The following is a 27,569-nucleotide window of genomic DNA, read 5'->3' on the forward strand; positions in this document are numbered from 1 at the left end:
CACTCTGTCCGACATCGTGTGCTTCTTTGTCCCGATGCAACAGCAACATCTGCGTGAAGTGTGGCGCACAATGGCTGCACATACAAGCATGTAAACACACAAACATTTTGCTACACATCACTGGAGGTGTCGTGTTATTTGACACTTGCTGGCTACTTATCGCAACTTTCCTGTCACTACAAACCTGACAGCATCTAGTATATGGTCAGCTTTGGCAAATGAACCGGCCTTTTAAATAACATAAAGGGAAACATAATGCTGCACCTTTGAGGGAAACGTCACATCTGTAAAGCTGGAAGTCCAGCAACACAAAAATAAAACCACAACTAATGAATTCATAAATAGCCTGCCTGTCTACACTAATGTTTTGAATGCTACATTTCTATGCACGTAATAATAGAATCATAATAAGTACTGCAGATTTGATGTAAGAAAAGAAAAATGAAAGAAAAAGAAATACTAACAGCTGTGCTGAAGCTTATAGTTAATCGGGAGATGTAAGCAGTGATGTTTAGATGGTCCTTTAAGAAAAAAGGAAAGAAAAGATAAACAAAATGTTGTGTATTACTACATGTAAAATACAGTGTCAGTATTGTTTTATGGTTGTTTATTGGGTACAGTGGATTTATACTAGGCTGAGACAGATCACAGACCTGTCCATGGTTCACACCCGTATGACAGCTGGGATAGGCTTCAGCCCAGCCACCCGCTGCCCTGAACTGATTAAGCAAAAAATGTTTAACAAATGCATGGATTCATACTTTTTGTTAAAGAAGGAACATTAGAACTGCAAATTCTTCTGACTCCATCCTGACATGCACCCTCCTAGAGTGTAACTACACATCACCATCATTGTAGCCATACAGGTATAATGCTCTATGTAGCTTCACCACAGCCAGTAAGGTGGATGTACTCACCTGGAATACATCTTGGACAATAACAGACTAGCATGAAGAGAAGTGACTGGCAATAACACAAGGTCTCTCCTTGACAGCAAAGACTGCTTATTCCCTCTTTGCCTGCAGATTTCACTGTGGAGAGATTTTATTTGAATTTCATTGTTCAAATGCTATAGATATGTGCTAATGTTTATTTAATCTTACATAGCTAGGTAGATAGATTGCTTCTTGTCAAGTCGTCGAGGTCTAGTGTGATGCACAAAAGGATTCAACTGCTAAGAAACAAAGAAGCTAAAATAAAATCAGTGATATGGTTATAACAATATTACTGACAAAAGATAGTCAGCAGATACAGCTCTTTGTTTTTGACACATACACCCTCTTTCTCAACACAACTACCTAGTAGATGATAGCAGATAGATGGCAGTCATTGCGACTCTGTGTTGCCCTTAAGGCATTTCTCTGAATAAATAGGTTCATAAGTTTGAAATAAATAATTCTAAAAAGATTTGCCATTAAGAAATTAATATGTGTTGTTAATATGAATAATTCATGCTTTACATACGTTTTAGTTAAAAGGAAAATATCGCTAAAATGTATTTCCTGTTCTGGCGGGGCACTTCCGGTTCCGGTCGAGCACTTCCGGTTTTGGTCAAGCGCTCGGTTTTGCTGAGAAACAGGCTCCTCATGCTAAAGGCAGTATGGAGATGTAATCTAATGCCATCTACTCCGAATTATCAGGCCGGAACGCCGTAAGTTACTTTATATGACAGTCTGTACAGATAACTTTGGATATTAATGTGTATTTGCTAACATGAATGTTTTAGTGAGAGTAATGCACTTTATTGATGTAAACATGCTTCTGCCTGTTGAGATGGAGTTTATTTTCTGTCATTTCAGTTTTCACCACATGTTCATGGAGACAATTAAACAAGCTGCAACTAAACTCCAGGGTCTTCATTTGTGGTTTAACTCGGTGTCACCAACATCCTCGTTGAAAACACTACAGTGAAAAGGCGGCTACTGGTGATTCATCACGGTCAAAATGGCATCCAGTAACAAGTCTGCACGCAGTTTAAGGACCAGCCGCTCATCTGGATCAGCAGTAAGCGCTGCCCATGCTCGAGCTAAAGCAGAGGCTGCCAAGGTGAGAGCATGCTATGCAACAAAAGAAGCACAGTTAAAGGTTGAAAAAGCTCAAAGCGAACTGGAAAAGGCAAAAATAGATGCAGAATTAGAAGTGTTAACATTACAGAGGGAAGCTGATGCTGCTGTAGCTGAAGCAGAAGTGCTAGAGGAAGCTGAAGCTATACAAGAAGAACCTGAGAGTAGAAAATCTCCATCAGAAAGCGTAAAATTAGAACGTACAAATGAATATGTACGATCTCAAATGGACACCAAGCTATCTCCCAGTCCACAAAAATTACCAACCACTTCTTGCCCCCAAGCAAGTTCACCGAACACATTTGTAACGTGGCATCCCTCTGAAGAAGGCAATTTAGAGCCACAACCCATCAACTCTGAAACAAGACTTACCAAAGATAATATCGCTGCTCTAAATAAGCCCAGCCAGCTGAAAGGTGAAACAAAACCTAAAGTGGAGAAACAAAATAACCCTCTCAACCCATGCGGCTCACCATTCATACCTCAGCATAACTATAACACCACGGCCAGCATTTTAAATCCAGCAGAACCCTTTGCCCAATACATGGCACGTCGAGATTTAATAATCTCAGGCCTTTACCAGTTCGACGATAGGCCAGAGAACTACAGAGCATGGTGCTCTTCATTTACCAGTGCGACAGCTGAAGTCCAACTCACCCCCATTCAAGAGCTAGATCTCATGACAAAGTGGTTAGGGAGAGAGTCGAGTGATCAGGTGAAACGCATACGTTCAGTATATGTCAACAACCCCACATTAGCTCTATGCAAAGCATGGGAAAGACTGAATGAATGTTATGCAGCATCAGAAATAATCGAAAGGTCACTTTTCCAACGGTTGGACAGTTTCCCCAAAATAACAGTCAAAGATCATGTCAAGCTACGTGAACTAGGAGATTTACTGCAAGAGATTCAAGGCGCTAAGGAAGACGGCCATCTGCCTGGTCTACTCTATCTGGACACTTCTCGTGGAATCAGCCCAATCGTAGACAAACTCCCATATGGACTTCAGGAGAGGTGGATGTCACACGGCTCTCAATATAAAGAGAACAACCAAGGCTGTTTCCCACCTTTTGAGTACTTCTGTGAATTCATATGTAAAGAGGCAAAGAAACACAATGATCCAAGTTTCCAACAGCAAAACTTAAAACCAGAAAAACCTTTTGCAAAAAACTTAAATTCCAGCAAGTACACAAAAAGTACTGTACACAAAACCTATATTTCTCCCCCTAACAAGGACTTTAACCGGAACTGCCCACTGCATAACAAGCCACACCCGCTCAAAAGATGCAGAACATTTAGGAATAAAGCACTGGACGAAAGGAAGGCCTTCCTCAAAGAGAAAGGATTATGCTTCAGATGCTGTTCTTCAGATACTCATCTTGCGAAGGAATGCAAATCTTCAGTAAAGTGTTCTGAATGTGACAGCACAAGTCACGACGCAGTCATGCATCCCGGTCCTCCACCACAGACCAACAAGGCTCCACCTCCGGCACAAGAGAATGGCGGGGAGAGAGAAAACAGTCATGACACGGTTGATGTCACAACAAGCTGCACAGACGTGTGCGGTTCAGGTCAGTGGGGACGTTCATGTTCCAAGATATGTCTCACATGGGTGTACCCTAAAGGTTACAAGGACAGAGCTGTTAAGGCATATGTAATACTAGACGATCAGAGCAATCGTTCTTTAGCCAAGCCTGAGTTCTTCGAACTTTTTGATAGGGCTGCTCAATTAATCGAATTTTAATCACGATTACGATCTGGGCTTTCAACGATCATTAAAAATGACTGAGCCGATTATTAGCCCCTCCCTCATTTATCCGCGACACCTTAAAGGCCGGTCCGTGAAAATATTGTCGGGCATAAACCGGTCCGTGGCGCAAAAAAGGGTGGAGACCGCTGATTAAGAGGACCCGAGGGAAGCTCGGAAAGCTAAGCAGAAGTTATTTGGAGAGTGACTGCCGTTGGTTGAAAAGAGTTAAAAAAAAAAAAAACTTCAGTGGTGTTGCACACTATTTTATATTATTTTTTTTAAAGTCATTGTTAACCCTTTAAAGCCGGTCAGAGCAGCACGCTCCGTTTTGCGTAACTATTTTTAAATCCCTGTAGAACCTGAACCGTGTAAGCTAGCGCAATAATTTGTTTTGCATATGAAACCGGAGGAGTTGTACTTACATCTGATGCCATCAGCTTGTCCTCGGTCACGGTTTCGTTCCACATATAGCTTTGCAAAAACTGCATAAAAAGCGCTTGCAGGAACAAAAACATAATATTCCAGAAACACGCTTTGCCGTTCCTATCAGCTGTTCGTAACACTTCCCACAGTGAAATGATGCACATGCTGTTTTCTTTGCAAATTTGCATCATAGGATTGTTTTTTGTTTTTCCTGCAGTATATAAAAATTGCTGTATCTCCAAAATAAAACTATGAAGACACTCAAAATAAATTTCCTGTGGTGGGAAACTATTTTTTGCAACTTTATTGTATTTAAAGTTTTGAGGGATAAACCTCTTAAACTTCTCCAAGTAGAAATATATGTAAACAAAACAAAAGCGATTTTCAATTTTTTTTGTAGTTTATTGCACTTTTTTGCAATTTATGTAATTACTATGCACTTAATGCATACATATTATTAAAATATGGGCTATAACAGTGGTATTGATGTATAGCAACTTGAAATGCTCCCACAAATGGCACTACAGCATGTAAAATAAATAAATAAAAATAATATAAGCTCTGGTGGACTTGGTTCTATAGTAGGTCTTAAAGGGTTAAATAAATATCGTCAAATAATCGTGATCTCAATTTCAGTGAAAATAATCGTGATTATCATTTTTGCCATAATCGAGCAGCCCTACTTTTTGACATTAAAAGCGAACCTTTCTCCTACAATCTTAGAACACGCTCTGGTGTTGTAGAAACATGGGGTAAAATAGCTGAAGGCTTCCATATCGAGTCACTGGATAGGTCAGTGGTAATTCCTCTACCATCGCTCATAGAGTGTCAGGACATCCCTAACAATAGGAATGAAATCCCAACTCCCAGCGCAGTGCTACACCAGCCGCACCTCCGTACCATAGCAAAGTTCATCCCTGAGCTAGACCCTAAAGCCGAAATACTCCTGCTGCTAGGGAGAGACATTTTACAGGCACACAAGGTCAGGCAGAGAATTAACGGCCCCCATAATGCCCCCTTCGCCCAGCGCCTAGACCTAGGGTGGGTTGTAGTTGGGGAGGTCTGTCTGGGTAATGTCCATAGGCCTACAGTCAGCACCCTGAAGACAGTCGTTCTGGAAAATGGCCGCCCTACAGTTTTCAAACCAGGCAATAGCCTTCTGCAACTCAAAGAAATGCCACACACAAACAGGCCAGGTAAAGCGCCCGAACAAACTCTGGGTCAAACAGTTTTTAACCGGACAGATAACGACAACAAACCAGCTCACTCAATACAGGACACTCTCTTTCTAAAAATGATGGACAATACTATGTACAGAGATGTGGACAACAGTTGGGTCGCCCCACTTCCATTTAAGGAACCCCGCCAGCAATTACCAAACAACAGAGTACAGCGCATTCGCCAGTCATCAAAGCCAGAACAGTGGCATTATGTGCGCACAGAGGAAAATCCAGCAGACCATGCGTCTAGGTCACTGTCGCCATTCCAACTAAAAAAGTCCACCTGGTTCACCGGACCTCCCTTCATCCACCATCCTGCTGCAGAGACAACACAACTGAGTGGAATGTTTGACCTGATTGAACCAGATAAGGACTCAGAAATTAGACCAGAAGTAAAAACTCACATCACTCACCTCCAAGTACTCATCTGTAAGCGTTTTGAGCACTTTTCTACTTTTCAGTCTTTAGTCAGAGCCATAGCAAATCTTATCCACATTGCAAAGTCCTTCAATGGGACTAATCCAAACAAAAAATGCAAAGGCTGGCACAAATGTCATCTGCCTCAAACTCCAGAGGAGATTGCTCAAGCAAAAACTGTCATCTTCAAAGAGACACAGAAGGCATACTTTGAGAAGGAACTTTCTGCCCTTGATGCTGGCAAGCCAATCTCAAAATAGAGCCCCCTCAAGAAGCTCAGCCCAATGTTACAGGACAGTCTCATTTCTGTTGGAGGCCGACTCAAACACGCAGAAATTGAGAGTGTTGAAAAGAGCCCAGTAATTCTTCCAAAAAACAGTCACATCTCCCTTCTGCTCACTCGCCATTACCACGAGCTAACAAGGCACCAAGGTCGTCATCTGACGGAAGGAGCAATCAGAGCTGCTGGGCTGTGGCTTTTAGGCGGCAAAAACTAGTCAATTCAGTAATCCACAAATGTTTAACCTGCCGCAAACTACGTGGAAAACAAGAACAACAACTCATGGCGGACCTACCACCTGAACGCCTAAAAACTTGTCCTCCTTTCACCTACGTCGGCCTTGATGTCTTCGGACCGTGGTCCGTAACAACCAGGCGTACCAGGGGCGGAGTAGCTGAAAGTAAGCGGTTGGCCATCATGTTTACCTGCATGAGTTCGAGAGCTGTGCATATTGAGGTAATCGAATCTCTGGACACATCCAGCTGCATAAACGCCCTCCGCCGCTTCTTCGCCCTGAGAGGCCCCGCCAAACAGCTGCTATCTGACCGTGGCACCAATTTTATTAGCACTTCAAAGGAACTTGGAATGGATAAATCACTCCAGCAGTACCTAACTATCCAAGGCTGCAGTTGGGAGTTTAATCCACCACATGCATCCCACATGGGAGGCTCTTGGGAGCGCATGATCGGAGTCGCCCACAGAATCCTGGACTCCATGCTACTACAAAATAAGATTCAACTGACTCACGACGTGTTATGCACACTCATGGCTGAGGTTACAGCCATAATAAATGCAAGGCCGCTCGTCCCAGTGTCCTCTGATCCAGAGAACCCTTTCGTCCTATCCCCTTCAATGCTCCTTACGCAGAAATCTTGCCTCCTATCCCCACCTGGAGACTTTTCGGATAAAGACCTCTACAACAAACAATGGAGACGGGTCCAAGCCCTTTCCAACCAGTTCTGGACACGCTGGAGGCGAGAGTATCTACCCACATTGCAGCAAAGGCAGAAATGGACCGGGTCGCGCAGAAACCTCCAAGTTGGTGACCTGGTTCTGCTCAAGGACAAGCAGGTTGCACGAAACAGCTGGCCCATGGCCAGGGTCACTGCCACATTCCCAAGCAAGGACGATCGAGTAAGGAAAATTGAGGTAAAGACATGCAATCAAGGGTGCATAAAGACATTTATGCGACCAGTTACAGAAGTTATCCTCCTCATGCCAAAGGACTGAATGCATAATGTTTGTTTAGCATAGTGGCCTCCCGAGGCCAGGCGGGGAGTGTGTTGCCCTTAAGGCATTTCTCTGAATAAATAGGTTCATAAGTTTGAAATAAATAATTCTAAAAAGATTTGCCATTAAGAAATTAATATGTGTTGTTAATATGAATAATTCATGCTTTACATACGTTTTAGTTAAAAGGAAAATATCGCTAAAATGTATTTCCTGTTCTGGCGGGGCACTTCCGGTTCCGGTCGAGCACTTCCGGTTTTGGTCAAGCGCTAGGTTTTGCTGAGAAACAGGCTCCTCATGCTAAAGGCAGTATGGAGATGTAATCTAATGCCATCTACTCCGAATTATCAGGCCGGAACGCCGTAAGTTACTTTATATGACAGTCTGTACAGATAACTTTGGATATTAATGTGTATTTGCTAACATGAATGTTTTAGTGAGAGTAATGCACTTTATTGATGTAAACATGCTTCTGCCTGTTGAGATGGAGTTTATTTTCTGTCATTTCAGTTTTCACCACATGTTCATGGAGACAATTAAACAAGCTGCAACTAAACTCCAGGGTCTTCATTTGTGGTTTAACTCGGTGTCACCAACATCCTCGTTGAAAACACTACAGACTCTATGTGGGGATGTGACTCTAAAGCAGGTGTCATTTTAATAACATGTGTTAGAATGCATGCAAAAAGACAAGGCAGTGCTAAAGCGGCTGTGATCAGATGTGAGTCCTAGTGGCTAATGGCTAATGCTTCTTTATGAAGTAGAGGTGTCTGAGGAGGATGCTTGCCTTATGAAGCTCTCTTATATGAAGACCACACCATCTTTGTGCTGTGTGGCTCAGACGACCGGGCCATAGACCTCACTAGGTGTTAGCAGCCTGGATTTCTGTTTATTATATTTGGAAATAAGAGCTTCATTTTGATTTAATGTGATTCCCCATATATTTCATAAAGCCTGATGTGCTGGTGGAGTTTTGTTGGACGTGGAGAAATACACAGGGCTGATATGCAGGGAATCATTTTCAAAAGTAGATATTGCCAGGTCAGTTGATGTTGTCGAAATTTGTTCCAGAAGCTTGTTCTCCAGGAGATTTGGTAGCTTTAATGCGTTCAATGATATATGATTTACAGAGGTTTTAAGAAGCCTATGTCAAAAAATCTCTAGAATACTGTGAGAATGACTATGCCACTTCTCATAAGCGCTATATGATTCTTCCCCTGCATATAATATGTTAATCTTTTATTCATAAAGTTTTGTTTTTTGAATAAGGAGAGCAATGCACATCATAATTTAACATGAATATCTTTATTAATTTCTTACATACCATGTACTGTTTGATTCTTTGTACTTTTGTTTCATATGTTGTTTGTTTAATTTAAGACTAAAAAAAAAAAAATTAAATGAATGAGAGGTAAAACTTGAGGGGGTAGGGACAAATAAGTAAATACTTCTGCCTACTCCTTTTCAAACAAATAATGGAATGATATTTTGTAATGATTGTGAAGGCACATGTTTGAAATGTTTGAAATAAAAATGAACTGAACTGAACTGAATTCTGTCAGATCAAAATAATTTACAAAACTGAAAAAAAGCAAATGCCTGTAAATACAAGACTGTTAGATTTTTGTTAAGTAAGATACTGAGTTTCATTAACATTTGCGAATTTGTATTTCTTAAGCCTTTAGTCCATTTAGTATAGATTTCTGGTCAATTTTAAATAACATTTTAACTTCGAACGTAAAATGAACTTGAATTCTCAGACTATTCACCATATTAGTACGAGTTGCATACAGTCATTTTTCAGTCATTTACTGAGAATTTTTCTTATTTGTAGTGTACAGTCAGTGATCAGGATGTAAGCGGCTGTCGGTCTGGGAGGGTAGTAACTGATATTCTGTAAGAAAAAAAATCTTCTTAGTCATTGAATTATTATGCTTCACTTCTTTAACCAACACGAAAGAAAAGGAATCTGTTCAAACCTGTTGGCAGAACTAAAGCTTAAACTTGGCGTCTGCTCTTTCTGGGGCAAGAGTTGACATCATGTTAGGCTATGTTGTGACAAAATCTCAACATTTAAGTTCACATGCCAAAACTAGCTGGTAAGCTGTAAGAAAAGATAATGCTGAACTAAATTGATCTAAAACTAAAAACTAAATATAAAAGTAACAAAATTAAGAGCTTCAGATGTAAGCTCATAGACATGATGTAATATTGATGTTTTTGTATCAATATTCCTCAGCTAATTTTCTTTTTCTAGTATTAGCATAGCCAACGATCTGCTAGTTCAAGCATCATGAAAAAACATGTTTTCAGTATGCAGATTGTTTTTTTCAATTAAACATATTTCCCAAAGTGAAACATTAAATAACCTGTAATTCTTATATAAATGAATGAGGGCTTTATATATGTAGTGAGCTTCACAAACAAGCGGAAAACATTTTCAGAAATGGAAAAGTAACATTGTTAGTTACAGCTCCTCATAATGGCAGCTAGCAAGAAAAAAAGTAATTATGCCCTATATAAGTTAGTTTTTATTTAATTTATTTATACCAACATGTGCATTAGATATAACAAAAAACAAACAAAACAGTATTTTCAACTGGGCAAAACAAAATAAAAATTGGATTTCTAAAGCACTGTAACACAACAAAAACAATTTCTGTTCAATAAAAAGAGTTGCCATTTTATCTCAAGGGAAATGGTGCCTGTGCACCTGCAAGGTTATTTGTGATGAGTGTCTTAAGGTTTTAGCTGTTTTATTTTCTTTTACTCTTAATCTAAGACTAGTTGAAGTAATAGCCTTTTTAAAAAAAAAAAAGTATAAAGGCCAGAAATAAAACACTGGCTAAAAGCGTCTTTGTCATATGTGAAGAAATCAGGTCCTACTTTAAAGTACCTGCATAAAAATATTTACTCTCAACCACCATCTCTGTGTTTTATTAGAAAAATAAATACCATCTCAAAATGCAGACATAAAGCATTCCATCTATACTAGGCTTTCCTAGCTGAGCGTTGCATGCCCTTCTAATTTAGCAGGCCGCAGCTTAAGGGCCCAGTTACAGTGGGAAAGGATTTTATGAGTTTACGGGATGCTGTTTTTATGAGTGGCTGAGGAGAAATAATGGGGTCGAGTGTCTCCCTCCGTTGTCCTTCCCTCACTTCATCCCTCTCCCTCTCCCCAGGCCTCTCCTATTACCTGCCGGCAGGAGGACTCAGGAGTATCGCTTAATAAAAGTTAATCATGAGAAACTTGTTCATTAATTACAGTTCAGGCCGACTGCCTGCCTGGTTGCCTTTCCTTTCCTTCCTGATGCTAAGATATGTCTTCCTTCACTATGGGATTAGACTCTTTGTTTTTATCCTTACCCCCCACTCTTGATCATCATAATTTTTTTATTGAGAAAATATCCTATCAGGTAAGTATTTCCTGGCACATATTAGTGGGCGATATAAGTTATGGAGGCCAGTAAAAAGGGCGAAAGGGACATGATGTAATATTGATATAATTCAAAATTGTTGCAGCTTTTAGAATGTCTGGTTAAAATCTGAGGCCGTCGTTACACAAAATTCCTGTGAGTTGATCAGGGAATTTCATACCTGTGTGGTCTGGTGGAGATTTCTCACAAGTCTGAATGTCTTTTAATGTTCAACTTGGGTACATTGGTCTAAAAGGCAAAAAGAAAAGGTTTACGTAGTAATATTAGTGTTTTGGTTTAGTTGACTAAGTGGAAGGAGCAGGTAGATCATGTGTTTATTATTAAATTTGATTGGAACACCTGTGTCTGAAGAAGCAACCGTGATATGTGTGAACACCTTTCTACAGGTTTGGCTATGGCTCAGAAGATGTAATGAGTTATCTACCTATTGGAAGGTTGGTGGTTAGATCGCTGGCTCCACCAGTGCCTTCATGTCAAGGCATCCACTGGACTGGAGTGTTAAGAACATACTATTTAAATCCCAGTCCATTTAACACTAACATCGGTGACAGCAATTATGTGCTGGCACCATGGGACACACACTGACCTCATTATTTGAAACTGGACTTTTACACAAACACCACTGTAACCGTATCTCTGGCAGAAAAAGTGCAATAAGTCTACTTTTAATTTAGGAAAAGATCATAGCTTGTGCAGCCAGACCTCACCAGAAAAAGGTCAGTTTTAAAGGGGTTTAGAAAACTGATGTTGACATCGGCCACCATTTAAAGTTGTGTGAATAAGTGCATGTAAAATCTCTGACCTTTTCAGAACGGCTGTGTCGTCACAACTGCCTCGGGCGGGCCTAGTCACCCCGGTAACCAAGATACATTGAAGTATGTTTCTTTTTGCTATGAAAACCATGCAATGCAGTGTTACAATATTGTAGCCTTTTTACATAGTTTTACATAGTTTAGACTGTGTTTTCCAGCTGATTCCCTGGATTCTGGAAAATATTAATTACCTAAAACTTAGCTGGATGCCTAAGCTGGCACTTGTTTTAGTTATTCTTCTTACTTATTATATTTGGGTTAATTACATTATCTGGTTGTTGGTTTTTTTTGTTCTTTCAACAACAGATGTCTTTAAGTGCAAAATATTAATTTTAGATTCTCCTGCATTTATTCTAAATTACACTTAAGTCATGATCAACTGATAGTATGACCTCTGCACCATTTCATGTGCACAGACTAAAAGCAGGGAGAGCAGGCACCAATGAGAGAAGATACAATAACACCCAAGTCAGAAGCAGTGTGAAAAGCGGCAGTTAGGATGGAGGTGGGTTGCAAAGCAGCCTGTAGTGTCAACAGCAAGTGTAGGCAGGTTAGAGAAGCTTTAAAAAGTACACCCTAAGTGATTTACCAACTGGATGTGCAGAAGGGCATCAGCCAAGCAGTCAGCTCATACTGACGGGAAGCAAATTTAAATATGTCGTAGAAGCACACAAAGCACAAGAGATATTGACTAAAAAGAGCCACCTAAAAATTCTGAGGAAGGTTTTGTTAAATTTTAGGGATCCTTAAAATAACATTTGTATACTTTGGTTATACTTACTTATACTTTGGTATACTTTACGTTTAAAACCAGTTGGAAAACTCACTAAATGCCTGAAAACTGCAAATTAAGCTACATGTAAAAATAACCGTAAAATGACATCATAGTGTTGATAGAACCTTATTCTTCTTGCTGCTTCCCTTTAGTCTTTACGTTTATGTTGAACAGTTCTGTGCAATTAAAAGCCACATTGTTCATCTGAATGCATACATTTCTTTATGTATCTGAAATAGCTGTAAGGATGGACAGTAAGCTCTAATCCGCTTAACCATGTGTCTGGTTTTGATGGGGTCCCGCTGGATCTAGACTGGATCGTAGCCCTTTCAGCCATATGCTGCATCCTCCTGACTGCAGAGGAGCATAATAAAAAGTCAAATGCTGTAGATAAACACGTCCTTCAGTCAAAACCAGCGGGGTTTGGACTTTGCTTTCTCAGGACAATGAGGGAAAAATAGTCTCTCCCGGTGCTTCACTGTGAGGTCAAGAGGCTCTCTCTCTCTCACTCACACACACACACACACACACACACACACACACACACACACACACACACACACACACACACACACACACACACACTCCCTCAAAAATAATCAAGCTTAGTAAATGTTTTCATTGACATCTTTCAATGTAAGGCTTATTTCAAGATATGTTGAGTAAAATGAGCTTGGCGTCCTCCTGGATGTTTTCTGTTCTTGTTCCTTAAGTTCCATTTGTTTCAATGAAAGACTAAAATGTTTGCTTTACTTAGTGAAATGATTTTTCCCCACTCTCCCAAGAGATTAAATTGTAATTTGTTCATTTTTTTGTTTGCATAATTTATTTAATTTACTTTGTTCATTTGTCTTTTAAATGAGCCTCCAAACATCACAAAACAAAGGCATTAATCCAGGAATGCAATATTGTTGGGCTTTGTAGATCTCTCTCAATGCAAAATGCTGCTCACAGTTGTTGTCTATACCTTTTGCAGTTGGTAGTTTTTCCTACTAATTCTTCCAGATGTCATGAAGCGTTCTTCACTTTGTTTAAAAAAATCAAAAACACTACATAATTACTGAGATACCATGAAAATAATATCTCAGATCTAGGATGTACTTTTATATCTATATATGTGTTTGTGCTTACTTGTTGGTGACCTTTGACCTTTTTTAGACCAAGCACCACAATATAAACAGGAAGCAGTCAAAGAGAACAAAATACTTGCATTCACTGGAAAATTATTGTACATATATATTAATATTTTCTTTCCTTTAACGTTTGTAGCGTGGTAAAAAAAAATTATTTGCCCTGTGGAAACCCCTTTTAGTATACTAGATCATTTTGAATATAAATATTTGTTATTACTTTTTAATCATGTGCATTTATTACATTTCTAACATTCATGTCATTGTTTAGCAAAAAATTGTTTGAATATTTTGGAAAAAAATCCTGTGAAAGGTTTTTTGTTCACTGCTTTATTTTTGTTTTGATTTTTAAATTAAATATTGACCTGGAAAGAGAGGCCAGAGGTCAAATGGGACACATTTTAAATCTTTATATGTTACTTTCTATATATTGACCATAAACACCACACTTGTAAGAATCATACTTTCTTAGTTATACAGCTGTTTGTCAATTTTCAATCAATAATTCACTGAGTTGACCTTGAAGACCTTGGTGGACTTAAAACAAATTTGAATGGATTGTTAACATGACCCCACTCTACACTCCTACAAAGCTTTATTGGAATTCATACATCTGCTAGATACACTTTCTCTGAAAAATAATAAAAGTGAAGGAAATTAAACTGCATTTCCCACAGAATGGAACACCTTGAAGGCAAATGTGCTCCATGTAAATTTTCTCTAAAGCTTATATGTTTTATTGGTGATCAAACTTGAAACTTAGTTGAATCCATATTGATCTGCCCTCAGCTTTGCAAAATCAAGATGAACTGAGAGCCCACCAGGTGGCACAAAGTGCTGTGCTGGGAATCTTAAGAAACTGAATTGAAGTATCCAATACGAGGTGCACATCTCTCCCAAATGCGGCTAAAATAACTTTAACCTTGAGACGTCTGTGCGATCGTCTGTGAGAACCCAACCCTTTACTCCAAATCTAACCCTAAGTTTTGAAGACAAAGCGTTTTTTTTTTTTTTCAGGAAAAGAAAAGGAAATTCTACCTGATGGAAACTGATTTTGAAGATGCAAGGGAATAATTTGAAAAATAATTGTAAAGAAATAGCAGAGGGTTGGAGTTAGAAGATTTTTTAAACCTCACAGGCCTAAAACTACATCATGCTTGTTGACTCTAATTCAGAACTGCAGATTTGAACGCAGTGCCACCAACAATACAATTGAGGATATGTTTACATCGACATGTTTCACATATGCACACTAGAACTTTGTAACATCAATTTCCTGATACCACGAACAAGAGCTGCTTTGTCTGTTGTGTTTGTCTGGGCAATATGAAAAAGAATGTGTAAAATTGTGGAACAAAGAATACTGCTTAATAAGGCGTCCAACTATACATCCATTTTCTTCCACTTATTCAGTTGAGGGTAATTGTCGAGCTGGAACATATCCCAGATGTCAGGAAGGGTGCACCCTAGACAGCCCCCCCCCCCCGACTGTTGGACAACCATTTACGGCCAACTTGGCATGCGACATGGATGGTTTGGACTATAGAGGAAGCTGGAGTACACAGAGAGAACCCACATAGAGGAAGAACATGCAAACTCCACATAGGCCCAGGACTCAGGACCATTGTTTTGAGACAACAACACTAACCATTGCACACTGTGCCACCAGTCAGCCAATGACATATGCCTGGTCTGGTGTACTGTTCTACCAACCAGGGGCTGGTGCTTTGGTCCACTGGTGTTAGGCAGTGTAAATCTTTGGAAGGTTACTGCTGGATTAACGAAGATCAAAAAATTCTAATCAATGTTCCCTCTAATTTTTCATGTGTCTGAGTGAACACAACTCCCTGAGCGGTCCCTTGGACCACTGTGAGCAACAGCAGACGTGTGCACTGTGGTCACGCCAGCATCGAATCCATCCAAGTTACATGGTTTATTAAAATAATCAAATTACAGCATTTGCATTTATGTTAGACTACTTTTAATTAACTGCTTTAGCCCACTTACAATGAAAATGTCAAAAAATCTACACAACACACTAACTACAAAAGATTTGCGCTAAACGTCACAAATCTCTCACATCTCAAAACACCGCCGTCACTCCTAAAACTCCCCCCTTCCTAAACAACTAAATGCCATGTTGCCATATCATTTTTTGATTGGTCGACATGGTACTTTTTTCGACCAATAGGAAAGAGTGGGTGTGTGTTTGTGTGTGTGTGTGTGTGGGGGGGGGGGGTTCTTTTTGCTCACAGGCGGAGAGCGCTTTCGAGCATTTTCCTTATAAAACGCTGTTTTTACTGTTTCTTCCCGCAGTAAATATAAACAACGACAGTATTCAGGAAGAAAACCAAACATTGCAGATATTTTTATCATAACTCTGGTTTTACGTGTTTTCAACACAATTTAAAAACTGGTATAAAGTCCACACTTTTTCCGTCAATTGTTCCGTCTGTCCTGCTCACATCTCCAATGGTTGTTCACGTTGTCATTAACGTGGCTTCACTCCACAACAGCCACGCCACTTTGCTAGCTAAAACACCGGTGTCGACGCATAAGGACGCCGTCATAGCCTGTCAACGACGTTGATTAGCTGTGTATATACGAATGTGAATCGCATTATTGGCTGCACTATGGGGTAAGGTGGCATCGTTCTAATCCCATAGCAGCCAGTCACTTACTGACTAACACTGCAAAACAGAATTGTTAAAGTTTTTATGTTTTTTAATGTCAGTTCAGGTTAGATTTTTGTCTGTGCGCAGAGACGGTGCTAGCAGTGCGCAATTGCGCACACGCGCAGCTTAGAGGGAACATTGATTCTAGTCTTTATTACCCAATAACAGAGAAAAGGATTATTTACCGAAACCTTTTTGGAGGATTGGATGAAATATTGGGAAAGAACTATGAAAGATTTTATGAAAATTTGCCTTTCATAGTGGCCTTTATTAGTACATCTGTGTGCACATGCAGGCTGAATTAGGTTGCCAGATTTGGGGCAGAACAATAAAGAAAATAGTTTCATAATAAATACACAGGACAAGAGAATAGTGGTGCCTCCAGTACGAGGACACATGATCAACAGTTGTATACCTGGCTTGCTATTTTGATCAGACTTCAAATCCAGAGTCATAAATTATTTTAGTGTTAAACAAGTTAAACTTCTAATAAATTAATGTACATTTTATATGAGGTTTATTCTCTCCTTTACATAACCAGTGCCGCTGCATTATGTATTGTGAAAATGCCTGCTGGGTCAAAGTCAGTGTTAAAATATGCAAAAATCTTTTGTTGGTACTGTGACTGTAAAGATGTGATTGTGTTCCACTGGAAGAGTCAAATCATTAATGCAGGGCAGCTATATTGTGTTATTAGATGCAATGCACTTAATTAGTGTATGCAAATAAGTGCGAGATCACACCTTGCTCAAGTATGAGACAGTGCAGTTGTGTGTTGCATATGTGTGTTAATTAGTGAGCCCACTGTCTTCTAAAGTGTGAAGAGGAGGTAGTGGGGCTGATTCAGGTTGAAAAGTGTTGTCTGACAGCAAACATTTGCACAGAAATTGCTCAGACTGTCCCTGGATTTAAATACTAGTTTTTTTGTTTTTGGTAATGCACCTCGATGCTGTACGTCTGCATCAGCATAAACAAACACATATGATGCATATGATCCCGGCTTTCAGGGTGACACACCACAGGTAGGAAGCTGGTAGGACATTGTGGGGGGAATCTAAAAAGCTAATTTTCCCAGTGGCCTTCTCGCACCTCTGCCCTTCATATACAGCCATTTCCATAAAGTGCTCCCCCTGGGGAACCAACAATAATAAACAGTTATTAGTAAATGCATTATACCAGCACGTCCCTTTTGCCCTCTTGCCTCTCCTTAATAGTCAACCTACAAACATTCACAGCGCCACCGCAGCACCCAACTGGACCTGACACGGGGATGCATTTGTGTGTGTGAGTGTTTGTATTTCTGACCCAGCTCACCACAGAGTACTGAATTCGTGAGGGAATTGGGCTAATGCTCATAATAGCGGTGGCCATTACAGCAAAAAGCTTTGGACGCTGTACGCCTGCCAAACTCATAACTGTCATGATTTCATCTGATTGCCTAGTGCTTTTAGTTATGAAATCCATTCCTATCACTTTTTTCTTTTATTTATCCGGTTATTTTGCACTTTCCATTAAAGTGGGCTAAATTGCTCTGAATTAAAATTCAGATGATATTATCCCTGATGTTTAGTGATTCAACCTCTTCAATTAGTGATCTGAGACTGGTCACCTGTGTAATTGGAGATGATACTACACCTGGGTTTGTACGCAGCCATATTGTGCCTAAAATACAGATGGATTGGGGTTTATTTTAATAAGCTAGCTAAGCTAGGCTAGGGTCCAAATTTTGGTCCAATTTTTTCAGTTTTGTTTTGTGTTTAAAGGTGACTGGTGACACATGTTTACAAAGCTAAATGTACAGTACCAAAACAGTCTTTGCCCTTACTGTTTTTTTTTTTTTTTTTTTTTGCATGTGTGTGTTTTTGTTGTTATCATCAGTGCTCATGGGAGCAGGCATGCACACAAACACACCGGTGCACATGCAGCATCTCATCTCCATATGGTGAAATACAAGCGTCCTTTCAAAAACATCTGAACTAGCCCTTCGTCCACATGGAAGGATGGGAGCCGGGGTGAGAGAGGGGAGACAAAGGACAAGCACTTGGCCAGGCCTCTCTAGTGTGAGTGCCCTAAACAAAGGTCCCTAAATGCATGAACTTATTTACATCTCTATTGATTCTGGGAAATATAGGGAGGCTGGGGTGGTGGGAGGTGGGTGGATGTGAGGGCACACAGCATGCCTACCTGAATGAAGCTGGCCTGTTGTGGGTTAGTGGTAAAATATTGGTCATCAGGGCAGCTGGAGATGCACTCAACGCTCAAAGATTCTGGTTTGTCTATGAGTGTCTGTGGACATGTGCCTTTGTATGTGGGCCTATTCACCACATCCTCTACCTTAATCTGCTCTGCCCCCATCAGGCCTGTGTGGCACTTGTGTGCAGATATTGTAGTATAAAAACAGTTGTATTTTTTAGGACAATCATGGCCTATCCACTCTTTATCCTAGTCTGAGGTTAATTGTGTCATCTGTACATGTCCTTAAATATATCTCTTTTAGCACTTAGCATTACATTAGTTTTATAAATATTTTTTTCAGAAACATCATTATTTGTTTTGCATGTGTACTTTGGTAGCTCACCAGTTCTACAGATGAGCACTTTTAGCATTAATGTTTGATTCATGTGCTCAGAATTGAGCGAATTATGTTTTTTGACTGCCTTTAAAAATGCCTTTATATGTTTGCCCAGTCTTGCTTGATATAGGACTTTAGCCGTCCAAGGTCTTCTTTTACTTGGTAGGAACGTGTGTAGAATGTGGTTTTGCTTTGCCTTTCTGAAATATGTGTTTGTTTTTCTTTCCTCTTTTTTTTAGTCTGACCTACTCATTAATTTGGTCTGATTCTTCAAAATAACAATTATATATATTGGGGTGCAACGATACACAAAATTCACGGTTCGGTTTCGATACTTTGGTGTCGCGGTTCGATATTTTTTCGATACAAAAAAATGTTCATGCTTTTTTAATTTGTCATTTATTAAAATTATAAATATATATTTTAACTCAAAAGTACAGTTTTTAAATGTAATGTTGCTGAAACAACAAAGTAATAAAAAAAATAAATCTATCTGATCGAGAAATCACTCATCTTTGGAAAAGAGAGTTTATTACAGAGAAATGGCTCTTTCCAAAATAAAAGCTACACTATACGCTTCTTCTGGGGTATACTCTCAGCAGCATATTAAACATATCAGGTCCCCATAAGGAGAATCATGTGCTAACGGCTGTCTAAATGACTCGGGTAAAGTTTGTAGCATGCGTGCTTGTTGTTTTTGTCTGCTTCCACTTGTCTTTGAACTAGGATGATGTCGGAGTAAATGTGCAGTCATATTCGTTGTGTTCCCACTAGTGCTGTCAGCGTTAATCTGAAATGACGTTAACGCCACAACAAATCTCGGCAAATCTCCGTTAACGAGCTACTGCGGATCACCGCGTGTGTGGGGCTGGACGGCGTCAACACGTTAACGAGCAAACTGCACTAACGCAGTAGTTCCCACCCATGTATTTGAGCATTGCGTGGCACATCCGACATACTGTTTTACTTTTATCCATGACGAGCTTACCTTCAGGGTCATACGTCACATGAAAACCAAGATAGTTCCAAAGGCCAGATCTGAATGAGGGTGGGGGAGGTTCAATTTGCCATGTTGCAACAACAGCTTAACTTCTGTCTTGCTAGCTTGCGCTGCGCTCAGTGGATCTGCACTCAACAGTGCAGCCTAGGCGGAGTAGTCGAACGCAGATCCACTGAGCTCTCAACACAGACAGCATCGTCAGAAGAAAAGTTGATAAAATAAATTAAAAATTTTGTATTGTTTGATACATGTGCGTACCAAACCAAAAGCACTGTATTGAACGGTTCAATATCGATACGAGTATCGTTGCACCCCTACTATATATCTATATCTATATAGATATATATTTTATTTTATTTATTTTTCTTCACATAAAAAGGATCCACCAGGTCAACAGTCCACCAGTGAGATTTATGTTTTTTCAAATGAGGCTGGAAATGCCTTACTAAAACATATTAAGACCAGTTACCTTGAGACCAATCTAAGAACTGAATCCATTCATGTTGAAACTGATTAATCCTAAAATAAGATATTATGACTTTGTTGGCCTTTCCAAGTCAGATTTAATAAAAGGTATGAGTAGAAGTCTAACACTTGAAGTTCAATTTTTAGTCCAAAGGTACACACACACGCACACACACACACACACACACACACACACACACACACACACACACACACACACACACACACACACACACACACACACACACAAAAACCGCCACTTGGATACTGAATTTAGTGTGGACTAGAAGTATTCTATATGTGAGCAAAGATTTAACTGAACTCATCTTTAACACATCTCATCATAAGAAAAAATAACAAAGACAAACCTCTAAAGACATTAAAACAAATGATACACAGAAGGAGAGAGCGAGAGTAAGATGGAGCAGTGTGGTACAAGCAGTACTCATAAACCAATGAAGGTCAGGGAGGGAGAGATGGACAGAGAGAGAGAGGCGGAGTGGTCTAATTTGTACACGGCTGCTAAGTAAGGAGAGGAGGCTAATTACTGGCTGAACAGGGCAGGCACGGGCTGCTCATGTCAAAAAGGACAGAGCCACTTATTAGGCATCAAAGTGCATTCATATCACAGCACAAAGGAGATGGGGGCCGAGGGGGCACGAAAGAGGGGTGCAGCATTTGTAAATGGAAACATGTTGGGGAGTGGCTGGGGGTGGGGTAATGAATGTCATTGAGAGGTGCATTATGGGACCCTCTCCTTAGGCCCGTCGCTGTTTTAGGGCAGCAGGAGGGTGCAGAGGGTTGTGTTGCTTTGATTGTGTCCAAAAAAGAAGCAGAGGAAATGACGGCGGGAGAGAGGGAAGAACAGACATATAAAGAGGCCTCGTGGGAGGCATTTACAGGAAGTGAAAGGGCCAAAACACAAAAGAACTTGGCTCTCAGGTGAGCAGGTGAATATGATCTCGGCACAGTCTCAGAGGCCCAACGAGTCAGGGGTTTGTAAAAAAGCAAAATGACCACAAAGAGAAGCGAAGCATCCAGCAGCACATTATTTAATAATCCTTTCAGAACTTGAGTTGTAGAGGAGTCAGCCTTTGAGAGTTAAATATATAGCTGAGTTACCTAAAAGCAGTGTAAAATATTATTTAAACTTTTATTTAACTAAATTGGTTAAAGGAGTAAAACTCTGCAGATTCACATTGTTGACCAACTCATTACTTCCTTAACTTTAACTGTATTGTTGTTGGCAACATGTACAAATCCTGTCTTCCTTCTCTCACCCCAACCAGTCGCAGCAGATGGCCCCGCCCCTCCCTGAGCCTGGTTCTGCTGGACGTTTCTTCCTGTTAAAAGAGAGTTTTTGCTTCCCACTGTCGCCAAAGTGCTTTGCTCATAGGGGTCATATGATTGTTGGATTTTTTCTCTGTATGTATTATTGTAGGGTCTACCTTACAATATAAAGCGCCTTGAGGTGACTGTTGTTGTGATTTGGCGCTGTATAAATAAAATTGAATTGAATTGAATTACAAATTAAAGAAATCAACTAGAGGTGTGAATCAGAAACGGAAAGAAGAAAAGGTGATCGTTATCTATGGTTCTGCAGAACTTTCTAACATCATTGTTCTTGACTGGTTTGAATTGAAGGGATCAAAAGGTGATTTAATGATCAAGCAACCAATTTAACAGAGGTGTGGACTCGAGTCACATGACTTGGACTCGAGTCAGACTTGAGTCATTAATTTTATGACTTTAGACTTGACTTGAAAAAATGTTCTAAGACTTGTGACTTGACTTGGACTTTTACACCAATGACTTGGGACTTGAATTGGACTTGAACCGGTTTACTTGAAAAGACTTGATATTTTACCCCAAATATAAAATTTAACATGCATATTATATAGAGATTGAAAATGTGACGTCATTCACGGGTAGAACCGCAAAGGATTCTGGGAACTCGTGGCAAGCGGTACTAGCGCACGCAGGCTTTCAATTAAAATCAGTTATACAGCGATAAAAAGAAACACAAAAATGTCAAGAAGCCGTTGTATTATTAACTGCAATAGCCGGTCGCATGACAGCCACGGGAAGCCGACGGGTAAAGAGATCGGTTGTTATCGGATTACGACGTTGAGGAGAAATTGTTCGAGCCATGTTTCCGAAGTAACAAAGGCGACTGGATTTCAGCCATTCAAAGATCAAATATAACGTCCCAGAACACTCCAGCTCACAGGTTAGTCTGCTCCAAGCATTTACACGAAGGTCAGTGTTTTTTAGTAGTTAATACGTCATTTTCATAACATAATTAGTGATATAGGTTACAAGCAAGTCTGGCGCTGAACAGAAATTGTCGCGCTATGCTCCTTTGTTTATTGTGCATAAATAGTGAATTGTCCTGACACAATATTGCGTTTCGCTTCTGTTATTATGGTACATTGACAAAAACATATACTTTTATTCACAGGATAAAACAGGTTTTTTGTATCACTAATTGCCCAGTACGATTACAGCATACAATATTATTGTCACTGCTACATTTCTGTGATGGGTACCAGAAATTATTTCCACTGCTAATTAATTACCGTTGAGCTCAAAGGTCCTATTAATAAACGGTTAACGAATGTGTATTTATGACGACGATTTGTGAGACTGGTAAACTTATGATATGTACGATGGTCTTTACTTTCTACACGGTGCATTTCATGGTCCCTGTACCCATCCATCGGTAAACTGTACCTGGGCTTGTTGCAGTGACCTGAAGTTACTAAACTTCATGAGTGTATGCACTCACTCCAAGAACCGTATGATTATAAATATGCATATAAATATGCTAAGATGAGATAGCTGACTTCATCTAACTAGCAAATGTTGTACAGGCTACGTTGGTGATACAGTTTTTTTTTAATGTGTATGATATTTTTGTCATGCAATTTTAAAGCCGGTCCTACAACCGCATCCAAGAATAACATGCAGCTTATCTCAGAACTGTCGGTGAAAATTATTCTTGGAGCTAGGTTTAATTGAGCTGCATTTTAAAGAGGTGCAATTTCACAATTTGTGTATATTTTCTACGTTCACTATTTTGTCATGTGTTGAGAAAAACACAGATTTTAAAATTACATGGTCTAATGTTTACATTTAGCATATAACTGCAACATTATTTTTTCGTTTTTGTTTTTTTTAAAGACTCGAAAGGACTTGAAATTCAAAGTTTCAGACTTGTGACTTGACTCGGACTTTTACACCAGTGACTTGAGACTCGACTCTGACTTGCCTGACATTACTTGAGACTTGACTTGAGACTTGAGGATAAAGACTTGAGACTTACTTGAGACTTGCAAAACAATGACTTGGTCCCACCTCTGCAATTTAACTTCATTTTTATGAATGTGTGATTCTTAATAGCATGCTGTTCCTTCTAAAATGATGCATAGCTTCACCTCATATGAATGAAATGAACAGAAACACTTTTTAATCTCATGCACACATTACTGCCAAAAGTTTTTAAAAGGCGCCACAAGGTATTCTTCAATACATTTTCATATTAAGGTTAAAACCATTAAAACATAAGTGTTAAAATACTTAGGCTTAGACAAATTGAGGTAAATATTTTTAAATACAGCGTTTCTAGAATTGTCTAAGAATCATATGTCTTTTGTCCTGTTTCCCTCGCCTCACCACCAAATGTTCTGATGAGTTTTATACCCTGTTAGAGGGGACTTTTTCTTTCCCACTGTTGCCAAGTGGTTGCTTATAAGGGGTTGTCTGTTGTTGAAGTTTTCTCTCTGTTATTGTAGAGCTTTTACCTGATAGTATAAAGTGTCTTGAAGTGACTGTTGTTATTATTTGGCACTATATAAATAAAATTGAACTGAATTTAAGTTAGTATCTCTGTTGCTGTTTGTATATTAAGGCAAATTGAATATTGGTGTTTTTCCAAGCCCAGTCGTATAGCCAGTGGATTAGGAATTGTGGACTTTAAAACCCTCTGCTATAGGCAGGGGTGGACTGGGACAAAAAAATCGGCCTGGGTATTTTGACTAGAGACCGGCCCACCAGGTATTATAGGAAAACCCATAAAGCCTTTGAATGAAAACAAACGCTGTTGTCACAGTGATGTACACTGTCTTGTTGGTATATATGCATCAGTCTAATAAACTTAAACCTACACCATCCTCCCTATTCTGGTATTCTAAACAGTACCCAAAAGTAGACTGCTTGGTTGAGTTAACCTCCTAAACTATCTAGAACACATGGTGAAAACCTGAAATTAAGACAGAGAAGACTAGAGGTGAGACATAATCATTACTAATTACTGATGATAGATTTAGATATATTTTCATAAACCATTCATTTGCCACATCAATTAACAGCATGGCAGGGCAAAATATTTTTTCTAACATGGCAACCTTTAAAAAGTGAAAGGAGACAGAAAGACAGGTGAGAAAGAATAAAACTTAATTGACTTTTTGATGGCATTTTACACACAGTACTGGTACAGAATCTAGAAAATGTGGGTAAATACTGGCATCAAATACAGTACTTAGCTACTTCTGAAGAAATTATGATGGGACCCTAAAAAAATTACTACATACAGTGGGGCAAAAAAGTATTTAGTCAGCCACTGATTGTGCAAGTTCCCCCACTTAAAATGATGACAGAGGTCAGTAATTTGCACCAGAGGTACACTGCAACTGTGATACAAGTAATACAAGATGGCGCCGAGTATGGCAGCCTCGCCGCGAGCTCCCCCAAGCAACGGCTTTCTTCTGTGTTTAATTTTACTTTTCCTTTATTTTTTCACGAGCAGCACTTGTCTCCTTGTGTACGACCGACAAACCTTACTGGACATAAAAGACGGTCTTTCTTATAACTTTCCGGAGTTCAAGTTTTGCAACACGGACGCTCCGTTTGCAGACCCCCCATTCATCTCACCTGAGACGCCTTTGTTCTCTGGCCCTGGAGGCCGCAAACGCCGACGCAGAGGGAGAAGATCTGGCGTTCTGGTTCGACTGAGACGGCGCACTTACAGACCACCGTTACCCAGTTTATTACTGGCTAATGTGCAGTCTCTGGAGAACAAGCTGTGCGAGCTTCGGGCACGGATCTCATTCCAGCGAGAGATGCGGGACTGCTGCGTGATCTGCCTCACAGAAACCTGGCTATCGGACAAAGTACCGGACTCCGCAATACAACTGCCGGGGTTCTCTGTGCACCGCGCGGACAGGTCACAGGATCTTACTGGGAAAAGCAGAGGCGGTGGTGTGTGTTTCATGATCAACAACAGCTGGTGTGATTATGCGAACGTGCACCCGGTCAAATCCTTCTGCTCACCGGACCTGGAGTACCTGATGATTAAGTGCCGGCCATTCTGGCTACCGAGGGAATTTACAGCAGTGATCATTACGGCTGTTTACATACCCCCACAAGCCGACACTGACCACTCAGGGAACTGTACAGCGCGATCAGCAGCGAGGAAACCGCACACCCAGAGGCAGCGTTTATCACAGCCGGAGACTTTAATAAGGGAAACCTGAAGAAAGTCTCACCAAAACTCCATCAACACATCCTTTTCAACACACGTGGAAACCGGCAACTCGACCACTGTTACACCTCTTTCCGGGATGCGTACAAAGCCCTCCCCCGCGCCCCATTCGGCCAATCAGATCACTGCTCCATCCTGCTCCTGCCCGCCTACAGGCAGAAGCTGAAACAGGAAGCTCCAACCCGGAGGGCGGTGCACTGTTGGACGGACCAATCGGAGTCTGCGCTGCGGGACTGTTTTGATCACGCGGACTGGGAAATGTTTCACGTGGCCGCCAGAGACATTGATGAATACACAGACTCAGTCTGTGGATTTATCAGGGAATGCGTGGAAGATGTCGTCCCATCCAGAACAGTCAAATCCTTCCCAAATCAAAAACCCTGGATTAACGGAGATGTTCGCGCGGCACTGGCGGCACAGAACACCGCCTTTGCCTCCGCGAACACATCGGACTACAAACACGCACATTACCAACTCCGGAAGACGATCAAAGCAGCCAAACGTGAGTACAGGGACAGGGTGGAGCAACAGTTTGACAACCCTCGGAGTATGTGGCAGGGACTAAACACGATCACAGACTTTAGAGGGAAAACCAGCACACCACAGACCACGGCCTCTCTGTGTGAGGATCTAAACGTATTCTACGCTAGATTCGACACAGCGAACACCATGAGACTGGACAGTGTGCGCACCGCGGATGACGTCAGTGCGCACACTGTGTCTGAGGAGGATGTGCGGAAGTGCTTCAGGAAGGTGAACGCGCGCAAAGCTACTGGTCCGGACGGGATTCCCGGCCGCGTCCTCAAGTCATGCGCGGCTCAGCTGGCTGGAGTGTTCACGCACATCTTCAACCTTTCCCTCTCTCTGTCTGTAGTCCCAGCCTGCTTCAAAATGGCCACCATCGTCCCTGTACCCAAATCCTCCACCATCTCCTCATTGAACGACTGGCGACCTGTAGCCCTGACCCCCATCGTAAGCAAATGCTTCGAGAAGCTGGTCAGGGACTTCATCTGCTCTGCACTACCCGACTCACTGGACCCTCTACAGTTTGCATACCGCCACAACAGGTCCACTGATGATGCCATAGCCCTGACACTACACACTGCCCTGTCACACCTGGAGAAGAGAGACACGTATGTGAGGATGCTGTTTGTAGATTACAGCTCAGCATTCAATACCATCGTTCCCTCGAAGCTGGACAGGAAACTGCAGGATCTAGGACTGAGCAGCTCCCTCTGCAGCTGGATCCTTAGCTTCCTGTCTGACAGACGCCAGGTGGTCAGACTGGGCAGCATCACCTCATCCCCCATCACACTGAACACTGGTGCTCCACAGGGGTGTGTACTGAGCCCTCTCCTGTACTCACTCTACACCTACGACTGCACAGCCACTAACAACTCCAACATCATTGTGAAGTTTGCGGACGACACTACAGTGGTGGGTCTTATCAACAACGGTGATGAGACGGCTTACAGGGAGGAGGTCAGCGCCCTGACCCACTGGTGTCAAGACAACCATCTCACCCTCAACGTCGCAAAGACAAAGGAGTTGATAGTGGACTTCCGGAGGTGCAGAGAAGTACACACCCCCATCACCATCAACGGCGCTGCTGTGGAGAGAGTGAGCAGCTTCCGGTTCCTTGGTGTACATCTGGCTGAGGATCTTACGTGGTCAGTACACACAAACAAAACAGTGAAGAAGGCGCAGCAGCGCCTCTTCTTTCTCAGGAGACTGAAAAGATTCGGCATGAGCCCCCGCATCCTCAGGACCTTCTATCA

At 40.9% G+C, this 27,569-nt stretch overlaps 2 long non-coding RNA genes across 2 annotated transcripts; both read left to right on the forward strand.

Annotated features, from left to right (window-relative positions):
- Window positions 1-1,343: 1,343 nt before the first annotated feature.
- LOC146656090 (uncharacterized) lies at window positions 1,344-22,611 on the forward strand. The gene is made up of 3 exons (XR_014914409.1): window positions 1,344-1,651; window positions 1,800-2,046; window positions 21,539-22,611. It is a non-coding gene; the product is annotated as an uncharacterized LOC146656090 (long non-coding RNA).
- On the forward strand, window positions 7,162-8,236 carry LOC146656091 (uncharacterized). Its single transcript, XR_014914408.1, has 2 exons — window positions 7,162-7,745; window positions 7,894-8,236. It is a non-coding gene; the product is annotated as an uncharacterized LOC146656091 (long non-coding RNA).
- Window positions 22,612-27,569: the final 4,958 nt, after the last annotated feature.

Source organism: Rhamphochromis longiceps, linkage group LG13 (genome assembly GCF_057381845.1).
Source record: "Rhamphochromis longiceps isolate RC_006_pf linkage group LG13, R_longiceps_female_GT1.1, whole genome shotgun sequence".
NCBI lineage: Eukaryota > Metazoa > Chordata > Actinopteri > Cichliformes > Cichlidae > Rhamphochromis > Rhamphochromis longiceps.